The sequence below is a fragment of the Vicugna pacos genome, chromosome 20 (genome assembly GCF_048564905.1).
Source record: "Vicugna pacos chromosome 20, VicPac4, whole genome shotgun sequence".
NCBI lineage: Eukaryota > Metazoa > Chordata > Mammalia > Artiodactyla > Camelidae > Vicugna > Vicugna pacos.
In genome coordinates, this window is record NC_133006.1 from 36,546,147 (window position 1) to 36,566,736 (window position 20,590).

The 20,590-nt window shown below is 33.9% G+C and overlaps 1 protein-coding gene across 24 annotated transcripts in view; it reads right to left on the bottom strand.

Annotated features, from left to right (window-relative positions):
- The window catches only part of HIVEP1 (HIVEP zinc finger 1), a 224,579-nt gene that overhangs the window by 160,151 nt on the left and 43,838 nt on the right, over nucleotides 1-20,590 (bottom strand). For 19 of the 24 annotated variants that reach the window (XR_012062373.1, XR_012062375.1, XR_012062374.1 and 16 more), the window contains 3 exons: nucleotides 13,629-13,702; nucleotides 5,300-5,369; nucleotides 2,991-3,188 (listed from right to left, as the gene is read on the bottom strand). The gene's annotated coding sequence lies outside the window, so the exon portion shown is untranslated. Of the gene's footprint in view, nucleotides 1-2,990; nucleotides 3,189-5,299; nucleotides 5,370-12,053; nucleotides 12,142-12,485; nucleotides 12,521-13,628; nucleotides 13,703-20,590 lie in introns of all 24 variants that reach the window. The other 5 variants (XR_012062376.1, XR_012062387.1, XR_012062372.1 and 2 more) reach the window with 4 other exon arrangements.

Sequence of the window (20,590 nt, forward strand, 5' to 3'; positions counted from 1 at the left end):
TCAATAATTGATCTGTCTCTTCCTTTCTACTTTAATGGCTAATGGATATAATTCAGTCCTTTATTTTTCATTTCTTTCTAGCTAACCTGACATCTCTCATGTTTCTCATAAAACTGGTATCCGACCATCAAAATTAGGACCCTGACAATCCTCTCCTCAAATATTTTCTTATTCTTTACAGTCTAAATTTCTTAACATGGCATCAGGGCCTTCTGCTACCAACTCTTATCTTTCCAATCCTATCAAGCCATTCACTGGGCAAATGTATATTGAGTATCTATTATGTGCCCGGCAATATTCTAGGTGTTGAGTATACAGTGATGAATAAGGCCACAAGATTCCTGTGCTTTTGGAGTTAACATTGTCATTTCTTGTTCTGCTTATATTGAATGATTTGTAACCATACCAACTGGCTGAAACATTTCCTTTCTTAATGATTTTGCTCATGGTAGTACTGTTTGGTCTACCTCTTCCTTCAGTGTTCAATCCAAATTGCCATATCCAACAGGAAAATGTCTCAATCTGTTTCTTTTACATTGTCACATGTAGTTCCTTTACCTCCACAGCAGTCTTTTTGTTCATTTATTCATACAGACATGTAGAAACGTGTTTCACTTATCTTTCCTGTGGTTTTCAAGTAACAAAAGGAAGGAAATCATGTAGTATTCCTTCCTATTTATGTTTTCCATGGTATCTCACATGGCACTTTGCACAATGTTCATTCACACCATGACGATATATATCAGTGAATTAAGAAGTAGAATGGTATGATCTTTGTCAGATAAGTGATCCACCTTAGCCACATCTGCAGGAATAATTCGCTCAAAGATTTCTGAGTATATATACATATTTTTTAATGCACAATTTTTCATCAAAGTTTAAAGTCAGATATTATAATACAGTTATGGAAAAAAATGCTCCTACCAGCTCCATTCTCATCTTTTTTTAAAATTCTTTTAAAATTTTTTTTTAATTTTTTGGTGGTGGGTGGTTGTTTGAGTGGGGGAAGTAATTAGGTTTATTTATTTACTTATTTATTTAATGGAGGTCCCAGGGATTGAACCTAGGACCTCATATATACTAAGCATTCACTCTACCACTGGGCCATACCCTTCTCCTCCAATCTCATCTCTTCCCACTTATACACAAATAGTCTCAATCCTCTTGGCCAATTCTTTAATATTGACATCTGTAACTACAAATAACATAAGCATGTTGCTAATTTTTGACTTTTTAATTTAGATGTTATCTATTGACTTCCCTGAAATGTGAGTCTTTATCTCCCTCTATCATCACCACTCCCTCTGTCATGCAGCACAAACAGGTACAATGCCATCCCTCATGTGTCCCACATAGATTATAATTTTGCTTGGAGCATCAGTGTTTACAGATACATTATCACCATGACCACGTGTGTTATTATGAACACTATTCACAGCCAAACCATATAACATACTACAGTACTTTTCCTTTATTTCCCTGGTGGAAATAATTGCCCAGTTTATATATTTGCTATGAATTTATTCATTCAGTCTAAGATGGATAAAGGCCATCTTAATACATTCAAACTCACTCAAGATAGTATTAATTTGGTCTTAGTGACCAGCTCTGTCCTGGAGCTTCTTGACTTATATTCTGAAGAGTGATCCTCTAGGCCTGCCACACCACTGTTTTCAGGGGGACCCTCTTAACCATCATCCTCAGGGTTGTTTCCCAAGTGGGGCACCATTTCCTGGACCCCATGTCTTTTTCTTAGTTTATTCCCTTATTTGGGTGGTACCCATCCTCCAGGGGCTTCCTAAAAAGGGAGTCACAGAAAATTAAGCTTTTTGAGACTTGGGACATCTGAGAATGTCTTTATTCTACCTTTACATTTAATTTATTATTTGTCCAGATAAGAAGTCTAGGTTGGAAACAATTTTTCCTCAGAATTTTGAAGGCTTTAATTCATTGTCTTCTAGCTTCCAGCATCACTGTTGAGAAATGTCATACTGTTCTGCATCTTGATTCTTCTTATGAAATCTCCTCTTTCTAGAAGCCCTTGGTATATTTTTTTATCTCCAGAGTTCTGAAATTTCACAATGAGGTACCTTAGTGTAGGTTTGTTATTAGCTCTGGTGCTGGGTTTATTTTGATCGAAAAGCTCACAGCCTTGTGTTTGGGGAAGTACTGAGTTATTTCACTGGTGATTTTCTCTTCTCCATTTTCTCTCTGTTCTCTCTGAGCAACTCCTATCAGACAGGTGTTTGACTTCCCAGTCATATGCTCTGGCTTTCCTTCTTTTATCCTCTACTTTCCATTTTTGTACCACTTTTGGAAGACTTCCTCTAATTTATCCCCCAACTCATCTATTGTATTTTTTATTTCCATAATTCTATTTTTAATTTCTAAGGGTGCTTTACCCCCCAAATAATATTTTTTCTAAAATATCATCCTTTTCTTATCTTATACATACAGTAGCTTGTCTCTGAGTGTATTAACAATAGTTTTTAAGTTTTACTGTCTCCCAAAGCCTCTGTTTTCTCCCACTGCTTACTTGTTTCAGTCTCTCTCATGTTAGAATCAGATCCTGGTCATCCTTGTCTGGGTGCTCTCACTAGGAATGCAGACTAAAAGCTGATAGGTGAATGCATGTAGTTTTTATTCACCAAGGACTTCACTGTATGGTGACCTGGCCTTGCTCTTCCAGAAGGAACCCTCAGAGTATTTTCAGATCTTTCTCTTATGCTGGTCAAATTTCCTAGAGAAGACTTCAATCGTGTGTGTGTGTGTGTGTGTGTGTTTACCAGTGTTCCAGAAAAGGGCAAGAAATACTGGAAATCCTAGCACTCAGTATGTAAATTGAATCCACCTGTTTTTTGGAGTGTACACTCTGCATGTCTGTTTCCAGGAAATAATTCTCTCCAGTCATCTGCTGCGGGGGTAGCTGACCTGCTGCGTGGAGTAGGGGAAGGGATCTGGAGGTCCAGCTCCTTCTTAAGCAACCTTACCTGCAACAGAACTTCCAGAGGTACCTGATGATGCCCATTCCTGGATTTTTATTTGAAAAATTTCCCCACAAATCAGGCTCCCTCTCAACTTTTCTCACAGCTGGGTTAGAATTTAGCTTTCTCATATCTTCTCCCAGCTTCCAAAGTTTTGTTGCTGTTGTCTCCACTCTTCCTTATTTGTCTCTGTAAGTTTGTGCCCTTCAAAAATAGATGTTATGATTTGAGTGGAGGAAATGAGCTAAATGCTAATGGTTACTCTGGGGGAGGGGCAAGATAGGGGTATAGGATTAACTACTATGTTTAAAGTAAATAAACAATAAGGATATATTGTACAGCACAGGGAAATATAACCATTATTTTGTAATAACTTTAAATGAAGTATAATCTATAAAAATATTGAATCACTTATGTTGTACACCCAAAACTAATATAATATTGTAAATCAACCATATTTCAATAAAAAATATGTAAAATAAAAATAAAATGCCTCAGGGTATCTATTCACAGTGGAAAGAAGATCCAGATTATTTTTTAATAATGAATTATTTTTTAACATGAGTTTTCATAAAAACAGAATTTAAGGAAATGTATATTTTATAATTCATATTCCCTGGAGGGGGGAAAAATCTGCCATACAGTTACCATAAATGAATAAAAATAAAAAACATAAACAATTAAAAAAATTTTTAAACAAGGACAAATGTTTTAAATCCTAAATTTTAAATAGTAGTTTTAAAATACATCCTGATTCTTGTTTTAGTTAATTCGTTCCCTGTTAAACTGAGCCTTCAGAGTCTACGGCCTTTCAGCTGGCTGGCGCTGCTAATCTCGAATACACCTGTGCCCACGAGGTTCCTGCAGGTTAGGTTTTGCTGCTGAGGAAACTGCCATTGCTAGCACTGAATTTCAATGACTTCCTGCAGGCAAACACCTGGAGGCAATTACCTGTACTTGTCTGCCAGCAGACACAAATATGCTTTGGATAGAAAAACTATACATCTGATTTTTGGAAAAAAAAAAAAAAAAAGACCAGCTCCTTTGTGTAATGTTTTACTTGAGTCTGAATGAAATGTTAGAATTTTATCCTCTAACCTAGTACATGTTGATCAATCCATGTTTTCAGCACAGAATTTCCCAACATGAGGGATTTTTCTATTACCCTCACCCTCCGTCTGATGCCACAGCTCTTTTGCTCTCTTACAGAATATGGGTCAGTGAAAATGAATGAAGGAAGAAGAAAAATCAATAGCCTATTTTTTAATGTAAAATGGCAACGTTTTAACTTGAGATTTGTTACTAACAGATTTTCCAGTCTATTGAAAGAAGGTCGGGGTTCAGGAAGGAGTTAAAGAATATGTAAAATTATATCCCACTTTATTTTAATATCCATGTGGACTTAGTAATATTTTACACATGGGCTAGAGAGGGTCTCTAAAAACAATCAGTATGATGACCACTACTTTAGCTAAACCATAAAAGTTTTGCACTTTGAGGTAAATATAGATTTAAATTACACCTTTAGAAGTATCAGAAATACCATCAAAATATTTTTTCAAGATTTAAAATTATCTGTACTGAAAAGAATGTTTGAATATTTTTATGATTTTATAGACTGCTGCCTTGGGGTAGATTATTAATTGCATTATGCATGCAAGTGGGCCTCAGTACTTAATCAGTGTAACTTCAAAGTTTCACTTCTTTGTGCTTTTATTCTTATTCAGGCAAGACTAAAAATGATTAGCAAGCTCTGAAACTTCCTCTTATAGAATAATCAAATTTCAACAAAAATTTAATTTCTCTCTCACGCCTCTTTCTATAATCTGTCTCATTTTTACACTTAAGGTATCAGTTTATTTTTTTAATCCTTTTTTTCCTCTGCTAATTTATAATCACAGCTTTCCAGGGCCTTTAATTGTTATTTTATAGATATATCTAACAATTCAGTTCTCCCTAGCATATTTTCCAAATTTCTACTGTACACATTACTATTGCACAAAATTTTAGTTTTGTTTACATGTCCTACCTAGAGCTCCTATCAGAATATAATTGTAAGGCAAATCGTATTTCCCCATAGTTTTAGTATTATAATTAGCTATTGTATTCCCAAAGACTTGATATTACATAAATCAAGGATATGACCAAAAATAGGCTGTAAAAATAAAACTATGAACTACAACTCCCTTTAATGATTTATAAAATACTACAGTGTTTTGTACCAAGCCCTAAAGAACTTTAGAATTGGCAGGAAACTTAGGGGTCAACTTTAACACCTGGATTTCATAGGCAAGGAAATGGAAACCAAGACTTACTGACTTTCTTGGGCTGCATAGCTAGTTATCCACTTCCTGCTTGGTCTTCTGTCAACCTTCTTGTTGCCTCCTAAACACAAGATCTCTGACTTAGGTTCCTTCTTCAGTGTCTGGGCTGTTGTTCCTCCCAATGCTGAAATAGCCTTCAGCTTCTCCCAGCCCTCACTGGCATCACTTCTTATGCAACTCCTGCCTTTCCCTCATGATTGGATGATGCCTGTTTGATGGAGCATTGACAGATCTACTTTCCATTGAATTCCTATGGATTTCACACGTTGAGATAGTACCCATCACTTCTGAGGCTGCAGTTTTAGCTCTGTATCTTCCAGGGACTTCTTGCTATGGATGTTTACATGGAGGGGCATGGGCTTTCTCTGATCTTAGAGCTAAGGCACAATGCTCTGAAAACAGTCCTCTGGCCCACTGACTTTCTCCTGATTACCTCTTTATTACTACTAATTGAGGATAAGGGACGCCAAGGGTTATCGATCACCTTAGCACCATGCAGTCTTCGCAGGTCTGTGAAACTCCCTTTGCATACGACTGCCTCCCTACCTGACAGATTGCTAAGTCTCTAAAGTAAAACACGAGAAAATCTAAACCTATTTTCTACTTCTTTCTTCTGAGTCTAAAAGCTTTGAATAGGGGGCTGGTGTCAGTCAGCTTTTGTTATATAACAAATCACCCCAAAATTTAGTACCTTAAAATAGTTATTTAGCCCACAATTCTGCAGTTTGGCAGTCTGGCAGGCTTATCGAGGTGGTTATCCTGGTCTTGGCTGGGTTTGCTTATGAGTATGTATGATCAGATGCTGGGTTGGTTAAGGCCTGGTTGATTTAGGAAGGCCTCAGTTTGGATGCCTCATGTCCTCATGTAGGTCACTCAGCCTCTAGCAGGCTAGCTGGATCTTTATTTGGTGGTTCTAAAATTCAACAGAAAGAACCAAAATGCACAAAACCTCTTGAGGCCTTGTCTTTGGATTGGAATCGGTACGTGCCCCTGCCATATTTCACTTGTCAAAGCAAGTCAAAGGCCAGCCCAAACTGAGGCTAGGGAAATAGACTCCAAATCTTGATAGGAGAAGCTGAAAAGTCATACAGCAAAGGCGTGTGCATTCAGTGAGGGAAAAAGTTGCTTCCAGTTTTTATAAGACATATCAAAGCAAGCCACAGAGCTCGAACAAAACCCATCTGTACTACCAATACTGGACAAATGAAGACTTCCCTCCATAGGGAAGAGCTAAAAAGAAACAGCAACAAATCACCAGGCATATGAAAAGAACTGGAGGTTCAGAAAAGGGGACAAATTTGAGATAATAAAGTAAATTCTTCCTCACCAACTCTTCTTTATTCACTTCAAGAAATAAAAGACTCTGTGATCTGTATTCTCAATATGATCTGAAAGTACATCACAGCTATCAAAATTAGAGCAGGTAGTAATAAAAAGGGAAGAGTCTGAGAACAGAACAAACAGAATGAAAGTGTTGTAATGTTCGTGCATTTTCCCAAAAGAAAATAAAAGTTATAAATTAGTATTAGACTTTTGATAAGTCAAGAATGATAACTCTAATCTCTAGGCCTATCGTTACAAGAATAATTAATATGAGTGTATTGTTTCCAAACTAGTAGAGGAAAAACCAAAGAATAAAAATAATCAATCCAAAAAAGTTAAAAAAGAAAAAGGCAGGATAAAAAGGAACATAAATAGGTGGCACAACTAATAAAGCATTCAATAAGATGGTAGATTAAAAAAAGTTAGCAATTACATCAAATGGAGATGGACTAAATGATCCAATTAAAAGATAAAGATGTTAAACTGAATAAAAATGTAACACTCAGCTGCTTAGATGAAATGCATCTAAAGCATAAGGGTATATAATGGTTGAAGATAAGATGATTGAAAAAGATACACCACATAACTGTCAACCCAAAAGCTAGTGTCTCTAGATCAGTATCAGTCAAATGAGACTTAAGGCAAAATCTAATCTCTTTACCAGATATGAAGTGATGCACTTTAGTGATAAAATTCCAATTAACAGGGAAGATATAAAAAATTTAAACTGACATATACCCAATACTGCCCCAAAATATATAAAGCAAAATTGGCAGAACTGTAAGGAGAAACAGGCAAATCTTCCATCATACTCAGAGATTTTAGCATGTCTCTCAATATCTGATAGAACAAGCAGACTAAAAGGCAGCAATAATATAGAAGATTTGAACAAAACAATTGAAAAACTTGATCTGATGAACATATGAAACACTGGAATCAAACGACTGAGAACACACATTCGTTTTAATCACATGTGGGACATTTGCAAAATTTGACAGTCTAGTGGGCCACTAAATAAGACTTGGATTGAAATCACACAGTGAATTTTCTCTGATTCAGGGCAGTTAAATGGTAACACAACACAAAAAGATAAATAGAAAAAAACTTATGTGTTCAGAGACCAAGAAATTAAGAAATACAAATCTATGTAACACAAGGATCAAAGAAGACATCACAACGAAAATTAGAATATAAAAATAAAATATTCTATAACAAACTTGCGGGATGAAGTTAATGCTATATTTAGAAAGAATTTTATGGCTTCACAGAAATAAGAAAGACTGAAATCAATGAGCTAAACATCTACTTTAAAAAGTTAGAAAAACAGAACAGTAAGTTACACACAAAAATATATATAAAAGGGGATGGAGTTAAGCAGTAATTAAGACATAGACATCATGAAGAAAATATTTTGGTAACTGTGCAAACACAAAGCCCTTTCCTTTCTCCAGTGAGGAGGACACTTGGTTGACTGATTCAAAGGTTGGAAGGTCGGCCTTTTAAAGAACCTTACTTTAAAAAGCTTGTTTTTGTTTAACCTTTCATAGGACACAAATCTACTCTTGTGGAAGTAGATGAACTATGTCTAGGCTACTCCAAATTCTATCCATCTCTCCTGCTCTGCCCCAGCTATACCACACTGTCTAACTATGAGTGAATGATAAGAGAAGGTGAATCTTCTTTCCAAAGACACATTTGGGTCGGGTCTTGCCCCCAAATTAAATAAAAGCCCTTGGATCCCGTTATATCCAATGTAACACTGGACCAGTCGTCACTCTTCGTCTTTAGTATTTCATATGGCCCAGATCCCAAAAGTCACTGCAGAAATCCAAACAAAGTTTCAAATTGCTGGATGGAGTCCTGCCCTCCCCTGAACCTCTCCAAATAGAGATGCACTGCAAGGGATGAGCTCACACCGAACAGGCCTGATTTGCAGTGGGTTCGGGAAGAAAGAGGGAACGCATGGCAAGCAGCCCGTCCCAGGATCGCAGGGCTCCATGGGCTCCCTGGAACGTGTTCTTCTCCCTCCCTCTCCCTGCCTTCTCAATGCCACTCTTCCATTCCATCCCCAGGGCCTCTCCCTAAAATTTCCAGGATAATTGTGTTTTTAAAATGTACTATTTATTCTCTAATGTCACTGGGCCCTGATTTTCAAATGCTTTTTATATTGAACTTTAAACTTTTGCTAAAGAATTTTAAAAATATAAGTGATAATAATAAATATAATAAAATCATGAAATAATAAAATAGGAGATATTAATGATAGAAAGCAAACATACTGAAATAAAAAAAGAAAGCCGAAAGTTATTTCTTTGACCAAGAATAAGAGAAAAGGCAAAAATAACCGATGTCAAGAGTTTTAAAAAAGATTAAATTATGTAATCCTGAAAAATGACAATGATTATGAAAACATTAACAAAAAATTCTTCTAATACTTTTGAAAAATGTAGATGAAATGGACAAATTCCTAGAGAAAATATGAAATAGACAGAAGAAGAAATAGAACATCTTAGTAGTCTTTTTTGTTAAAGAAATTGAATCCATATTAAAAGCCTACCCTTAAAGAAAACTCCCAATCATTTAAAGAAAGAATGATTTTTTTTTAACTTTTAAAAATAATAGAAAAAGGACTGTTCCTCCTCTTATGAGGCCAAAACATCCTTGATCCAAAAAACCAAAGAAAGTATGAGCAAAAAATTACAGGCCAATTTCACTCACTTACATAGAGAAATACAAGTTTATCTTTAAGGAAATAGCTCACAGAATTAAAGTAGGTTATATACTTTCCATATATTTAGCGGGAAAAGAAATTTAAAAAGGAAAATTTCAATAGGAATATTCTGGAGAAAGAAAAATGGAAAATATCAGATATAAAGCAGAAAACATAAGGCAAGAATCAAGTGAAAATTCATTAGTATCAGAATAAAAGTAAATGAATTAAACCATTCTGTTAAAAAGGAAAAAAACAAAGATTCTAAAATTGGATAAAAGACAAGGAAAGATCTTAACTACCTCCTTCCTACGTACAAAATAGATTTAAAAAATAAAATAAAGATTACTTTTATAATCTCACAAAATTTTTGAGCAGCTATTTTTGGAGTGCTTGTATTTTTGTTTCCTCTAGCAAAGATGTTTTTGAAAATGTTCAGACCCTGTGTGGGGAGTCCCACCCTCCAGGCCAGGCTGGTCTGACTCTGGTCACAGCTGGGAAGGCACTATTCATAGGTGGGTGTGAGATGACTGACTAGGACAGTCAGTTCTGGGGTATTGGTCATCAATACTTTATCCCATTCCTCCACCCCGTATTGGCTCCGAGGTAAAACAAAACTGCCTGGCATTGCACAGGGCGGACTTCCACATTGCTGTTTTTCTTGGCTTCTCAACCAGTTGCCTGAGTGACAATTCCAAGGAAATCAGGGCCTATCCTGTCCTGTTCCAAGGAGCAGGGGAACCTGTTTTACCATTGCAGATAACGTTTTCTTTGGGGATAGTTCTCCTTCATGGTGATCTCAAATTACAGTGCAGCTAATTTGATATTGGTCATGAGAGTTTTTTGGTTAAGAATTATGCCCTCCTTAGACCTAGTGAGAAAGGACTAGAGATTAAATCCAAAATTCAGGACCCTTCCCACCAAAACCCACAATGTAACTGAGAACAAAATAAAATCCCCAAAGCAGAAGTGGTACAGATAGATTTTTGATCACTGTGCTATAAATGTAACCAAAGATTTAAAATTGAAAAAAAAAAAAAAAGCCAAAACCTTCCCTCTTCCTCTAAGTCCAACTAGTTGAATATATTAAAACACCTACCTAAATAACATTTTGAGTTAAAAAAAATGTAATTACAGATTTAAATATTATGAATATATTTAGACATTGGCCATAAGGAAAACATTTATTACTAATACAATGAAAGCTATATTCTGAGAGTAAAAATAATAATCTTAAATGCTTTTCCTCCACCTTTAGTGCAGTATAATTGACCAATAAAAATTGTATCTATTTAAGGATTTCAATGTGATGATTTGATACATGCATACACTCTGAAATGATTACCCACTTATGCTTATTAACACAGCCATCATCTCACATAGTTACCTTTGTGTGTGTGTGTGTGCGTGTGTGTGTGTGTGTGTGTGTGTGTGTGTGGTGAGAACAGCTAAGATCTACTCTCTTGGGAAATGTCAAGTGTAGAGCACAGTATTATTAACTATAGTTGCCATACTGCACATTAGAGCCTCAGAAATTATTCATCTTATAACTGAAGTCCTAAATACTTTTATCACTAAATCAGAAAAAAAACCTAAAAAATGTATTTAAGTCAAGAAGCTAATATCTCAACAAGATGAATGTAAGAAAAGGAATACAAAATAATTATTAAATGTAAATTATAATAATTAATCACAAAAAGAGAAAATTAATCAATACAAAAGATCATTTCCTAAACAGTCCAATAGAATTGATAAACATCTGACCAAGTCAGTTAAGATAAACAAGAACAAAACTACAAATGCCTAAAATTAGCAATGATAGGGAATACTTGACTACAGATTAAAAGGGATTTAATTTGAATTAAGGAGTGAATACTGTCTTAGTTTCCTCTAACATGATGTGGATGTGTCCTTAGGAATGACCCAGAGTGGTCTGCAAATAAAATACTGAGAAATCTAATTTTAGGTTTTTTATCTAAAAAATTGAAAATAAACTTTCTTAATACTGAATCTAGTACTTTACAGTGGATCTCCACTCCATCTGTACATCAGGCCTGTCTCCTTGGTAGGTGAGGGGAGGTGAGGATTTCAGCGTGCCAATGTGTTGACATTGCTGCCTTTGGTTTTCATTCACTTTCAGTGTACTGGGACAAAAATCTGGTTAACAAACAGGTAGTTAAGTGGGATTTAGACTAGGTTATTTAAAATAATAGTATCTTCAGAATTCTTTGAAATGAGATGAGGAAGTATCATGAATGTCTTTTGTTTTCCATAGATATTCCCCAGTTACCTTTTGGGAAAGTATTTAAAATATATATTTTTTAAACTGGTGGTCTTTTTTTTTTTTAAGGGCATACACTGTGGATAGTTTAAAGGATTCAGTATGCAGAGCAGAACTTTGATCTATCTTCTTCCCTAGTATAATGTGGATTCTTTTCTTTCTTCTCTCCCCTTTCAAAATAGCCTTGTCCTACTTTACAAAAGAAAGTTGAATTGGTCCGGATGCTCTCGTAAACAAGCCATCCCAGAATCTCAGTGACTTAAAACAAAGATGTTTATTTCTAATGTATGCTGCACATTCAACCAGGGAAATTTGGGGTCTCTGTATGATGTCCTTGTCAATCTATGACCCAGGTAGTCACTGGATGGAATGTTGATAATCATCATGGCAAAAGGAAAAGAGAACTCTGGAAGGTCTTGCAGTATACTTACTGCTCCAGCCTGAAAAGGACGCCCATCATTTCCCTGTACAATGCAGTAGGCAGAACTAGTCCTTTGGTCTCACTGAGTCTGCATGAGCCTAGGAGGTAAAGAGCCTGGGCAGGTTCAGTGAACAGCACTAACACTATCATGAATTTTAGCACGGTCATGTATTGCCCCATAATGAAAGGAACCTCCAGGGCATTAAACCAAGGGACTTCTGGAAATACTACTTTCTTGGAAGCGTCCTTTTAATGATTAATCCATAGATCAATGAAAGTCCACAGGGCTGCTAGTCTTTCCCTCTCCCACACATATTTCTTTCTCAAGCTACAGCAAATGTATTGGAAACAAGAGTTTTTGCCCTTGGTAGGTTGTCCTGAAATCCCACCTTTCAGGGACAGGGGAGTGACGGTAATTTTCTTTTACAACCTCCCCTCTTACCTCTCACAGGAAGTGCACTGCTCTCTGAGGGCGAGCTGAGTATGGACAAAGCAGAGAGGACACTGGTAAGACACATGGATGCTACAGTGACTGTCTTTTCTTTCATTTAATAAAACCTAAGCAATTTTTTTTTTTTAGCTATGCCCAACATTCATCCCTAGAATGTGTCACTGACTGGCAAGAAAAGCATATTCAAAGAACAACACACATTAGCGGTACTATTTGCTTTAAAGGTAATTGGGGTCTAAATTTTTCAAGTTATCCTACATTTTTTTTCTTTTTAGATTTGGTATGTATTATTCAATTATTGATTAAAACTTGTATAAAGTCATGCTAAAAATATTTTTTCATCTAAATTGCTTACTTTTTCTACCTCTTATTAAAATTCCAAATTAATAAGACAGTTGCTAGAATAATTAATTTTTTTTAGTATATAAAACTTCTTTCATTAAATGTAAAAAATATTTGCTCATGATGTGTACAAAATTAATAAAACTATTTTTGTATTTTGTATGCATTTTTAGTTAATTATTCCAAAAGCCAAACGTCAAAGTCCAATACATGCATGCATACTTTTAATAAATACCACATTTTTATTATATTTCTCCCTTTATAATAACATCATTTTAGCTATACGTTGGACTGCAGTATTAGATATACAGATATAAAAATAGTGTATAGATTTATTCTTGCTTTTTAACTTGTAAAGCAGATAAATTGATCATATTGAATCCAGACAATTTTAACCTTAATCACTTTCAGTAAACTATATTACAACATGTGTTCCAAAATTTATCTTGCAGTAATTTTTAAATAACATTCCTTGAAATAAGTATTAGCAAATTTATCTGAACTGAAAAATGCAATGTTTTTCTGATGCAAGACAAATCTGATTTAGTTGATAGATTTGAAAATGAGGAATTGCTTTGCTAATTACATTTCATAGCAGACATTATCCATAAGTTGAATGCCCTATATCTACAGTTCTAAAAACATTCATAAAATACATATTTAAAGAATGTGGTAAGTTAAAAGAAACTTATAAAAATTTTGCACTGGAAAAAGATTTCAAAATTAAAAATACTGTTTTTCTCAACCCCTTATTTAAAAAATAAGTTTTTATTTGAAATATAACATACTTACAGAAAAAGTGCACAGGTTATGAATGTACAGTTCAATGAATTATCACCATGCAAACTCACCGGTGTATCTACCACCTGGGTAAAAAAAATAGAACATTACCAGCATCTCAGAAGCTTTCCTCATGCTTTTCTTAATCTACCAACACTTTTTCATATACTGTTTTGAGCAAGTTACTACTAAGCAAAAACTAGACCCAAAATAAAAACAAACAACAGGAGGGAAAATAACTACAGGTGTGGTAGATTAGATTACTGGTTAGCAAACATTCTCTCCTCTACCTCACACATCCCTGGTAGGAACGTTCATCCCACCCCACTGGAGCTGGGCTTGGTCACCGATTTTCTTTGGCCAGCGGAATATGGGCAAAGGGGCAGTATGCCAACTCTGAGCCTAGGGTTTAAGATGCACCACATGCTTCTTCTGACTGCTGGCATGAGGAGATCATGCCCACTGTGCCTTTATTCTGGATTCCAGAAGGAGACATGTGGAATCCACAGCCTGAACCAGAGTTGCCCCTGCTGACCTACATCTTGCCAGGGAGAGAAAGAACTGCTTTTAGTTATATGCCACTGAGATTTTGTTGTTACCCAGCAAAAGCTGACTAATACAATAATCACTTGGTAAATCTCAATAAAGCTTAAGTGAATGAACTCTAATGACTGGGTAACATATCTATTCTTTGCTTTAAAAAAATTGAAGAATGAATTAGAATTGTCAAAAGACACATTATTAAAAGTAATTTCATCAGTAGGTGACCTTTTGGCATATGATCCAGAAGTGGTTAAATAAATTGAGCAGCACTGCTCTAACAAAACCTCCATCCCTATCTGTTTATATGAACAAGGTTTCTCAGGGCTCACATCTGGAAACATGAAATACATGAGTAGAATTGATGTAAGCCCTGTCTCATTCAAATCATAAGCAATATTTACCCATGGATACACGAAAATAACCCAACCTCATTCAAGTCACCTAGAGTTTTTCCCAATAATCAAAAATATTTATTTTAATGATTATTTATAGAGATCTGTAATATGGATAAGTTGTTTTGACCAATTATGTACTACTAACAATTGTAATGATAGCTGTATCCAAGAGGCAATTAACACTTAGAGCCTTATGTTCACAGGTAATTACAAAATTAAACACTCAATTTATATGCATATTTTTATTGTAGAAAATACTGGTGATTAACATAGAGCTTCAAAAATAAACATATATTAAAATAAATGTTCTATGGGAGGAAGGAGTGGAAGCAGAATAGAAATATAAGGAGACAGAGGATGAAGTACAATTTCCAATTGTTAAATAAGGTCCGATTCATATATATTTTTAATTGAAGTACAGTTAATTTGCAATACTATGTTAGTTTCAAGTGTACAGCAAAGTGATTCAGCCATATATATACATATATATACATATATATATTTCAGATTATTTTCCATTATAGGTATACAACATATTTTCCATTATAGGTATTCCATTATAGGTATGCAAGATATTGAATACAGTTCCCTATGCTATACAGTAGGATCTTGTTGCTTGCCTGTTTTATGTGTAGTTGATTTTATCTGTTAATCCCATATTCCTAATTTATCCCTCCCCTCTCCCTTTCCTCTTTGGTAGCCTTTGTTTTCCATGTCTGTGAGTCTGTTTCTGTTTTATATATAGAGTCATTTGTATTATTTTTTAGATTCCACATATAAATAATATATAATATTTGTCTTTCTCTATCTAACTTACTTCACTTAGTATGATATACCTAGGTCCATTCATGTTGCTGTAAATGGTAAAAGTTCATTGTTTTTTATGGCAGAGTAATATTCCATAGTATGTATACACCACATCTTCTTAAACCAATAGTCTGTTGATGGGCACTTGGATTGTTTTCATATCTCGGCTATTGTAAATAGTACTGCTATGAACACTGGGGTGCATATATCTTTTTTAATTAGTTTTCATCTTTTCTGAATATATGCCGAGGAGTGAGATTGCTGGATCATATGGTGGCTCTAGTTTTAGATTTTTAAGGAACCTCCATATTGTTTTCCATAGTGGCTGCACCAATTTATATTCCCACCAACAGTGTAGGAGAGGTCCCTTTTCTCCATACCCTCTCCAGCATTTATCATTTTCAGAGTTCTTGATTATAACCATCTGACTTGTGTGAGGTGATACTTCATTTTGGTTTTGATTTGCATTTCTCTAATAATTAGTGATGTTGAGTATCTTTTCATGTGCTTATTGGCCATGTGAATGTCTTTAGAGAAATGTCTATTTAGGTCTTCTGTCCATTTTTTGATTGAGTTGACTCAGATATTTTAAAAAATAGATGGTGATGGTTATCAAGTTATTATGCTATTGAGATGCCACTGGATATAATGTGATTTAAGTTTCATTTTTAAAATGTCAATAATTTTAATATGGTTTTAAAAGTCAAATTCCACAAATCATATCTTCGCAAATTTATAAACTTTTAATGGAAACTATAAGATGTTGACCTAAAAATTAGTAAAGTACATGGGATTTCATTTCCTCTTGGAAGACATCTGAGACTTAAATTTGAGAACATTGATTTAAACTATTGGTGAGTTATGTATGTTTCCTTTATTAAGACAAGTATTCCAAATTTGGTGACCATTTCTGCCAAGGTAAAAGGCCATGAGTTGTATCAACTCAGAAGCCACTGAAAAAAATATTAGCACAATCTACCACTTGAAAGTAAAGATGATATTTTAACAAGGAAATAGAAAGTAACTGCTTTTGAAAGAAACTTCTGCTATGGAGAGAGCATTTTAAAGAATCAATGTCTGGAAATGTTTCTACCATTACATAATTTTGTTGCTGAAAACTTGTCACATAAAATTTCTTGTATATGCATACTTTCAAAACCTAGATACAAAATGACTTAACCTACTTTAAAAATATTCAAAATATATAGTCCCAGTGGTTTTAAAATTCATTTGTTAAAAATATAAAAATTCAACTTCTGATTATATTAAAACTAATTGGCTTTAGGGAAAGTGAAAATTTCCTAATAGTTTATCAGTGTCTATATAATTGACTATAATGAATTAGACAAGATGAATATAATAATTTAGTAAGCTTGCCAATGATGCATCTATTTTTTCCAATTTGGACCTATGTGTTTCTGTGAGGTATCCTCACACCACACACAAAAATAAACTCAAAATGGCTTAAAGACTTAAATATAAGACAAGACACGATAAACTTCTTAGAAAAAAACATAGGCAAAACATTCTCTGACATAAATCTTAGCAGTGTTCTCCTAGGGCAGTCTACCCAGGCAATAGGAATGAAAACAAAAATAAACAAATGGGACCTAATTAAGCTTGTAAGATTTGCACAGCAAAGGAAACCATAAGCAAAACAAAACAACAACGTACGGAATGGGAGAAAATATTTGCAATTGATGCAACTGACAAAGGCTTAATCTCCAGAATATATAAACAGCTCATACAACGTAACAGAAAAAAACCCAATCCAAAAATGGGCAGAAGACCTAAGCAAGCAATTCTCCAATGAAGACACACAAATGGCCAATAGGCACATGAAAAAATGCTCAATATCACTAATTATCAGAGAAATGCAAATCAAAACTACAATGAAGTATCACCTCACACCAGTCAGAATGGCCATCATTCAAAAGTCCACAAAAGATAAATGCTGGAGAGGGAGTGGAGAAAAAGGAACCCTCATACACTGTTGGTGGGAATGTAGTTTGGTGCAGCCATGATAGAAGACAGTATGGAGATTCCTCAAAAAACTAAAAATAGACTTACCATATGATCCAACAATCCCACTCCTGGGCATATATCCAGAGAGAACTCTGATTCAAAAAGATATATGCACCCTAATGTTCATAGCAGCACTATATATAATAGCTGAGATATGGAAGCAATCTAAATGTCCATCGACAGATGACTAGATAAAGAAATTGTGGTACATTTATACAATGGAATACTACTCAGCCATAAAAAGAATAAAATAATGCCATTTGCAGCAACAAGGATGGACCTGGAGTTCGTCATTCTAAGTGAAGTAATCCAGAAAGAGAAAGAAAAATACCATATGATATCACTCATATGTGGAATCTAAAACAAAAAAAAAAAAAAGAAAAGAAAAGAAAGAAAAAAGAGGACACTAATGAACTCATCTACAAAACAGAAACAGACTCGCAGACATAGTAAACAATTTTATAGTTACCATGACGAAGGGGGTGAGAATGCATAAATTTGGGAGTTTGAGATTTGCAAAGGTTAGCCACTATATATAAAAATAGATAAAAAACCAAATGTCTGTATAGGATAGGAAACTATATTTAATATCTTGTAATAACCTTTAATGAAAAAGAATATGAAAATAAATATATATATGCATCACTGGGACATTATGCTGTACAATAGAAATTGACACATTATAACTGACTATACTTCAAATAAAAAAAAAGAATTAGAAACTATGGGTGGCACAACAAAATTAAACATTTGAAACTCTGACTTCCTGCTAGGACAAGAAAATTGTACCTGCATATGGATTATTATTTGTCTGTCTTTCTATTAAAAAAAACTCCCTGAAAAAAAATCAAAATAAATTGAATTTAGAATAAAGACCTGTGATAACTGTATCACAAAGTGTAAATCAAGATTTTTTTAAAAAAGCCTATTTAATCACACAACTTGTACTAAAATATTAAGCCTGTTTTTATGACAGTCTGGGTGGGAGGTGAGGGAAATGGGTTGCTGGTCCAAGAGTACAGACTGCCAGTCATAAGATGAATAAGCTGTAGGGATCTAATGGGCAGCATGGTGTTTACAGCAAATAATACTGCATCGTATCTTTGAAAGCTGCTAAGTGAGTAGATCTTAACTGTTTTCACCACAAAAAAAGAAATGTAATTATATGATGTGATGGAGATGCTCCCTAATCATTTTGCAGTATGTAAGTGTGCTAAATTAATTAATTGTACACCTTAAGCTTAAACGACATCAACTGTATTGGTATAGCTGGGAAAAAAGGAAACTATTTTAGAGGACCATAAAGGTTTTTTTTTAAAAATTCTATTATGAAGATAAAAATGTGAAAATTATTTTAAAATAGTTTTTTTCATTTTTATCTTATCCCTTAAATTTTTCTGCCACTGTTTGTTTTATAATGAAGGTAATCCATGAGTAAACTGGTAAATACATACAATTCTTAAATAAGTAAATTGTGATGCTCACTCAAACATTTTTAATTGATAGGATGCATGGATAAAACATTGGGAGACACTTTTCTATAAAACTTCATGCAAGTGAGTTAGATTATCATGATGAAATAGATTGTCAGCATGGAATATATAAATAACCAAAACTGGCTCAATATGCAGAAGATTCACCATGAATAAAATTGAAAAAGATGAAAATTATCCCCCAAATTTGCCAAAACCAGATGATTTTATAGATGTTATTTTAGACTCCAAAATTATAGAGTTCTTTTGCAATTTAAAATATCCCAGAGAATAAAGAAAGATGGAAATCTTCCCAGATTATTTTAACCTTATACCAAAACCTGATAAAATTATCACAATGAAAGAAAACTACGGCTAAATTTCACTTATGATTATAGAGGAGAAAAAATTCCAAATAAAATATCATCAATCCAGATGTATTAAAAGAACAACAAATTACTAGCACAGTAGGGTTTATTCTTGGAATTAAGGATGGCTTTGCAAAAAATCTGTTAATGTAGTAGATACAAATGATAAAAATAAAAGGATTATATCAAAAGATATCCTCCAAAAGTGCCCAAGTTAATTCAACATCCATTTTTTGATAAATTATTTAAGGAAACTAGAAAGAATATTCCTTCAACATTTCATATACATGCGTATATATTCACACATACATATATACAAACATACACACAGATACATAGATACTTTGATGGATCTCCTCTCTCTCTCTCAATATATCTGTTTCAGAAGCATTCCTATAGAAGTCATAAATACTTGATGTAAACAGTTAATTACTATTTTGTGATGCTGGAATCTTAGCCAATATGACAGAAAAGCTAAATGAATTGTAAAACTTTCAGATGTATGAGAGTATTAATGGTATCAATGTTTGCAGCAGGAAAATTCTTAAAATAAATTAAAAAATTCAGTAAAATGACCATTTACAAAACATACACACATATAAATTACAAAACAGTTTTTCTATAATAACCATTGATAACCATGCAGAGAGCCCGTCATAACCGCAACAGGAGTAAGTTATCTAGACATATACTTAATAAGAAATACACAGGATCCACAAGAAAACATTTACAACATTTTCCAAGGGACACGGACAACTACACAACAATAACGCTGCCAGATAAGAAGACTCAATATTAAGATGTCAGTTTTTGCTAAATTAGTTACAAGTTTATCAGAATTCTAATGAATGTCTTTTCATAACACATAATGGAGTTATTTCAAAGTTCAAATTAGAAAAATAAATAAACTTCAATAACCAAGAAATTTTGAAAACTAAGATTGAGATGAGATTTTCTCTTATATTTTTCAAAATAAATTATCAAAATATAATAATTAAAACAGTAGTACTGGAATAATAGAACAATGAACAGAACAAGAATCCTAGAATTCCAAGCATACTCAAGAATTTAATATATGTTAAAGTGACTTTTGTTAGCAATAGGAAAAAAATATGTATTATTTTAAAGTGATGTTGAAACAACTGGTTAACAATCTGAAAAAAAGGCAAATTTCCCACTCTATACCATAATCAAAAATAAATTCCTGATAGAGTAAAGATTTTGAATATAGAAAATCATGTTTATAGTTAAGAAGAATTCTCAAAGTATGATACAGATGTTGTATCCAAGTTTTGTGAGGCCTAAGCTTAATCAATTTTAGAGTTTTCATTAAACAAGACAATGTAAAGATATAAATGCAAAAT